The sequence below is a fragment of the Taurulus bubalis genome, assembly GCF_910589615.1.
Source record: "Taurulus bubalis genome assembly, chromosome: 4".
In the NCBI taxonomy this organism is placed as follows: Eukaryota; Metazoa; Chordata; class Actinopteri; order Perciformes; family Cottidae; genus Taurulus; species Taurulus bubalis.
Genome location: NC_136592.1, coordinates 28,372,019 through 28,378,018, shown reverse-complemented (window position 1 = coordinate 28,378,018; position 6,000 = coordinate 28,372,019).

Below are 6,000 nucleotides of genomic sequence, written 5' to 3'. Positions count from 1 at the left end.
CAGTTTTATTGCTCAGTTTTTTGGACGGTGCGTTTGGCCGTCAGCCAGCAGCTAACGGAACTACACGCAAATACCCCGTTATCCCGTGTGTTTTTATGGTTATTAACCTCATGTTTACACATTTATCTTTGTAAAAATTATGGTGCTGAGATTTGTGCCATCAGGGCGTTGTATAGACGTCTATGCTTTATGTGTTAGAGCTGCATTCTCTCTACTAACCACCAGGAGGCGACTCCTCTGGTTGTATAGAAGTATGTGCTTCATGTGTTAAAGCTGCATTATCTCTCCTGACCACCAGGGGGCGACTTCTCTGGTTGTATAGAAGTCTATATTTTATGTGTTAGAGCTGCATTCTCTCTGCTAACCACCAGGGGCTACTCCTTTGGTTGTATAGAAGTCTATGCTTCATGTTTTAAAGCTGCATTCTCTCTACTGACCACCAGGGAGTGACTCCTCTGGTTGTATATAAGTCTATATAAATGACTCTACTTCTCTCTTGATTTATTCCCTCAGTAAACATTGTAAACATGAGTTTATGTCTCAATCTCTAGTTTCAAGTCTTCTTCAATACAGCCTGATGTTCATTTAGTAAATTCTGGTCTGTTTAGAGTCAAACAGACCATAAAGCAGGATTTATAAAGGAAAGATACAACTTTAACAGCACTTCAATGTCAAACACTGTCAAATACCATGACTGCGTCAAACGTCAAACGTCCCTTTGTGGGGAAAGGTTAGAAGAACTTGCAGCCAGAAAATAGCAAAGATGTCCGATTCATTACTTTATATTAAATTAAGATGATTTGCGTGAGTAATAAAAAAGTATCCAATAAAGATAGATTTGACCCGTACGGTCCACTGCGTGGTCTCAACTGTTATACCAAGCTCACTATAATGAACAGAACTTGAGACCTCGCAAAAACAGAACCCTTGAGTTGTGATCAAGAGCACAGTTTGACAGATGTTGCATAAACCGCCTGAACGCACCCGCCGGACGCTCCGCTGCTATGGTTTCGCTGTGGCCGTTGATTTGCAGCCTCCTAACGATGTCAGAGGAGAACATCCCCAGTTCCCTTGAAACAGCGCAGTCTTTCCCGGAATAGCATCGCCGTTAAAAGCGCGAACTGAAACGATTGCCGTTGCGTGAGCTGGAATTCTACCAAGCAAACGGCTCTGAATAATTTGCCAGTCTTGTGGAAAGCCGTTCTCGCACTGCAGTTATCCTCGTAGCCTGTTTTTTTCATTTAGTAGATACTCAAAGAAGACTCACATCGCAGCTCTTTAACAAGGGAAAGCCCGCCAGGCTGCTGTTGATGTGCATGGAGACCAGAGTGCAGCGCGTCGCTCCATTTACATCCCTTCTTTTTCTTTTTTTACATCCCAGAGATTCATAAAGTACTGTAATATGCCCAGTAAAACCTTCTCTCTTAACAAGGCGATTTCTTTCATCATGTTGTGTATCATGTTTCCTCGCTGCAGCAAAACTCTCCTCCACCCCCTTTCCTCCTTCTGTGTATTTGTGCAATCTGAGGACTTCAAAGCTGCCGCCAGCCGCGGGGCGCCACTGAACGCTTACTTTGTTTGTGTGTTTGTGTATGTGTGTGTGTGTGTGTGTGTGTGTGTGGTGGATATGTCAGGTTTGGGGATTACATAAATGACTTGAAGGTGTTTTGCTTCATGTTAATGACGTTTAATGAGTCGCTCCAGTCATCATCCCAGACGAAAATGGCGACAAACTGTGCTGATTACTGTGTGTAATGGACATGTAAGTGGCATGAACCACACGCTGTATAAATATGTGTATGTATCGTGACTCAACAATATGCATTATGTATGAATAAACATACTCAGTGCGAAGGAAAAACACATTTCTGGAGGGAGCAGCTGCTCCATGTAAAACCTTTATTGGTTCAACTTCAGCTGCAGACACTTTGCTGGAAGGTGGATAAGCTGTATTGTGTTTACAGGTACATCCACATTTTTTATTTGCACATAAAAACAGCTGGATGGAAACGTGGAAATTAAAGATAAAAAAAAGCGTTTACATCGACTGAGGTGGAAAAGTTGGTGGTAAAAAAAAAGAGCTCAAAGCTAAATTGAGAGAAAGTGCAATCAAAAAACAGACGTGCACAAATAAATCTTGACTGACACAAAGCTTCAGATCTGTGAGGAGCGGTGAGGAGACGAACCTTCCACAACGCTCGTGGATGGAAAACACACATTAATTCACATTTTTGTGTGTTTCAATAGAGTGGAAACCTAGTTAACGAGAACGATGCTATTTGTGGTGGATAAAGTGATGTCATAGGCTAAATGAAATGATCGAAATATATGGTGGTTTGCCCGTTTTTCTTGTTGACCTCATAGACCGTATATAAGGAGATGTAGTCATCGTGACATCACCCGTTGGTTTGTGGATACCCGGCTTCATTGTCTATTCTACTCTAAATGACCATAATGTACTAAATGAACATCATGCTGTATTGAAGAAGACTTGAAACTAGAGATTGAGACATAAACTCATGTTTACAATGTTTACTGAGGGAATAAATCAAGAGAAGTAGAGTCATTTATATAGACTTCTATACAACCAGAGGAGTCACCTCTGGTGGTCAGAAGAGAGAATGCAGCTTCAACACATGAAGCATATACTTCTATACAAGCAGAGGAGTCACCCCCTGGTGGTCAGGAGAGAGAATGCAGCTTTAATACATGAAGTAATTCTATACAACCAGAGGAGTCACCCCCTGGTGGCCAGGAGCAGAGGTGTCAAGTAATGAAGTACAAATACTTCGTTACCTTACTTAAGTAGAAATTTTGGGTATCTATACTTTACTGGAGTATTTATTTTTCAGACGACTTTTTACTTCTACTCCTTACATTTTCACGCAAATATCTGTACTTTCTACTCCCTACATTTTAAAAATAGCCTCGTTACTATTTCATTTTGGTTTGTTTTCACTCCGGCTTGTCATCGTTCAAAAACACACACACAAAAAACCTCTCCGCCCCGTTGCCCACGGATACGTGCGCGCGCACACAGGTGAGCGCTGAGCACACGCACCAGCAGACAGAGAGCGTCGAAAAATATGTCGTGTGAAAAGTAGACCGCTATATCTGCGTTTTAAACGCTCCCAGGGTGAAGATGCAACAGCAGCTCTCATGTGAGGAGCAGCGGAGTTCTCCTCGCACCGGAGCAGCTCTCTGAACTGTCACTGCAGCCACTAATACTGATACAACGTGATGGTTCACATATCTGCACTCATTCTGTTTTGTTTGGCAATTTTTTTTTAACGCTTATTGTTTTCCACAATGAGCTATTTAGTAGTAACTAAATATGAGTATTTTTTTGCACAGATAGAACTTACACAAAACATTGTCTGATGGGGCAATCTGATTTACTTGAAAGTGATTGCAATTTTCTTTATTCTGTTACTTACAAAAGCACAGATGAGTCACACAATTATGTTATTTACAGAAAAAGTTTGAGAACCACAGCTTTAAGTGTTTGTGCCGCCGCCGCCTATTTTGCACTATTACAATACTTATAGACAACTAGTTATCATGTCTTCCGCTCCATGAAACGCATGTTAATGCTCAGTAGTACACATATGGTACTTTAATGGATTTGCATTGTAATAAAATGTGATTATTTTAAATGGGCATTTATGCAGCTGAAACGGGTAGCCTAGTGCATCCCACATTTTTAAACATAACATTTTAAAACACATCATTATGGCCTTTATAAAAATTATTGTTTTGGGGGGAGGTGGGGTAGTGCGCTACAGGCCCCTGAGACGCGGCTTTGTCCTTAATGGAAAAAAAAACATTCCCCTTACATTAATTTTACTTTTATACTTTTAAGTAGTTTTTAAACCAGTACTTTTACACTTTTACTTAAGTAAAAAGCTTGAGTTGATACTTCAACTTTTACAGAAGTATTTTTAAACCCTAGTATCTATACTTCTACTTGAGTAATGAATGTGAATACTTTTGACACCTCTGGTCAGGAGAGAGAATGCAGGTTTAAAGCACTTCAGCATTGGCTTCACTTTTCAGAACCGGAGGATGCAGCTGATTTTAAACCCAACCAGGATGTTTTTACTAAACTTCCTGTTGTGGTTCTTGTTGCCTAAACCTGAGCAGATGTTTTCGTCTGAATTCCCGCCCTTAGCCACGCGTTTACTGCTCCGTATTGGATAGCATAGTCTGACTCGCTGGGCTACAAAGTGTGTTGGAAAGTGACTGGATGTGATGAGCTGGTCTCGTTCTCTCTCCTAGGGCAGCCGCCTCCGTAGTCTGACAGAAACACATGCAGCCGACGGAACAGAAATCCATTAAAGACTCGTCAGACCCTGCAGCCCTGACACGTCCCCGTGGACTCACTGAGCCACTGACCCCAGGCCATCGCAACCAGGTTGCAGGGAACGTGCAGTTATCTTCGGGGGGATTTGTCAGCGGCAGCGTGCGCATGCATCCCAGTGCGTTTTCCAAACGGCGACACACTTTCGGGGGTTGGAGTTGTTTTGCAGGGAAGGAAAAGTGAGCCGGCGTGGATGCGGCGTGACCCCCAAAGGTCCAGGTCCAGAGGGAGAGGAGAGCATGACTGAAGCTTGCAGAGAGCAGCCCGGGTTTGTGCAAGAGGACAACCTCTGCATGGGGGATGAGTTCCAGGCAGAGAGGAGGAGGAAGAGGAGGAGGAGGAGGAGGAGGAGGAGGAGGATGAAGAGGAAGAGGAAGGAAGCATCAGTGCAGCAGGCTTCTGGTACATTAACAACACACCAGGTGTTGTGTGTTGCATGCACACGTGTGTGCGAGTGTTATCTGATAAAATGGTCGGGTGAGATTGCCTTGTGCGAGAGATGAAGACTCACTGATTGGCTGTCTTCCCTCGTGAGGGCGTGGCCAGAATATGAACGAATGCTCTTGCCTTTTCGCGCTGGCAGGTGTTTTTTTTTGGGGGGGGGGAGGGGGTTGGAGAGGGCGCGTAGTTACAGAGGAGAGAGAGATGGGGTGTTTGAGATGGTGCGAAAGGAGCGGAGAGCGGCGCTTGTGAGGAGAAGGAAAGGGGGAGGAGAGAGAGAGAGAGAGGGAGAGAGAGAGAGCGTGTATGGAAGAGAGAGAGAGGGGAGGGAGCTTCAGGCAACGCTCAAACACTGCGGTCTTTCTTTTCTCGCTTCTCCGAGGAAGCTGACTCGCTACTTCTTCTCTCGCGGCGTTTCTTTTTTTTGGGGGGCCATGACCCAAAAGGTGGACACCTTGGTCTCCTCGCCCACTTAAGAGAAGAGGGGGTGGGGGAGAAAATAGCCGTATAGCAGAAGACTGGAGGGGGGACGAGGGGAGCAGGTTGCAGGAGGTGGAGGAAGAGGAAGAGGAGGAGGAGGAGGAGGAGGAGGAGGAGGTGCGCAGCACACTTTTGCCTCGCTGATGAGAGTCTGGGAATCAATGCACCGCCGTCAGCGCAGAGGGGGAGCGGAGTGAGGCGCAGGAGAACGGGAGGGAAGCCAAGGAGGGAGACACTTTTCAGAGAGGGAAAAAGGAAAAGAAAAAAGAGGGACAATTCAGGCAGAGCGGGGGTTTAAAGAAGGCAAAGTATGGTGCGCTCACGCGCGTTCTCCATCGCTTCATCCATCTTCTCGACCTTCCTCGCACCATCATAACACCATCATTCTCCTATCTTATTTGCATGTCAGCAAAAAAAGAAAGAAGAAAAAAGAGCCACTCAAACCCATGAGCCGTTTCATTCTCACTGTACGTGTCTCTGAGTGGCAGAAGTTGATTGGCCCGGATCAGGGTGGGGGTGCCTAAAGAGAGAGAGAGAGAGAGAGAGAGAGAGAGAGAGAGAGAGAGAGAGAGAGCACCTGCTCAGGAATCTCTCTCAGGAGATCCAGGTAGGAACGGTTCTGGATCTTTATTTGTATTTTTGTGGGGGGAAGAGGTCGAGCCCCCCTTCTTTAGGTTCGTTTGCCGGATTGAAACGGAGAGGGACGCGCGCATGTGTGT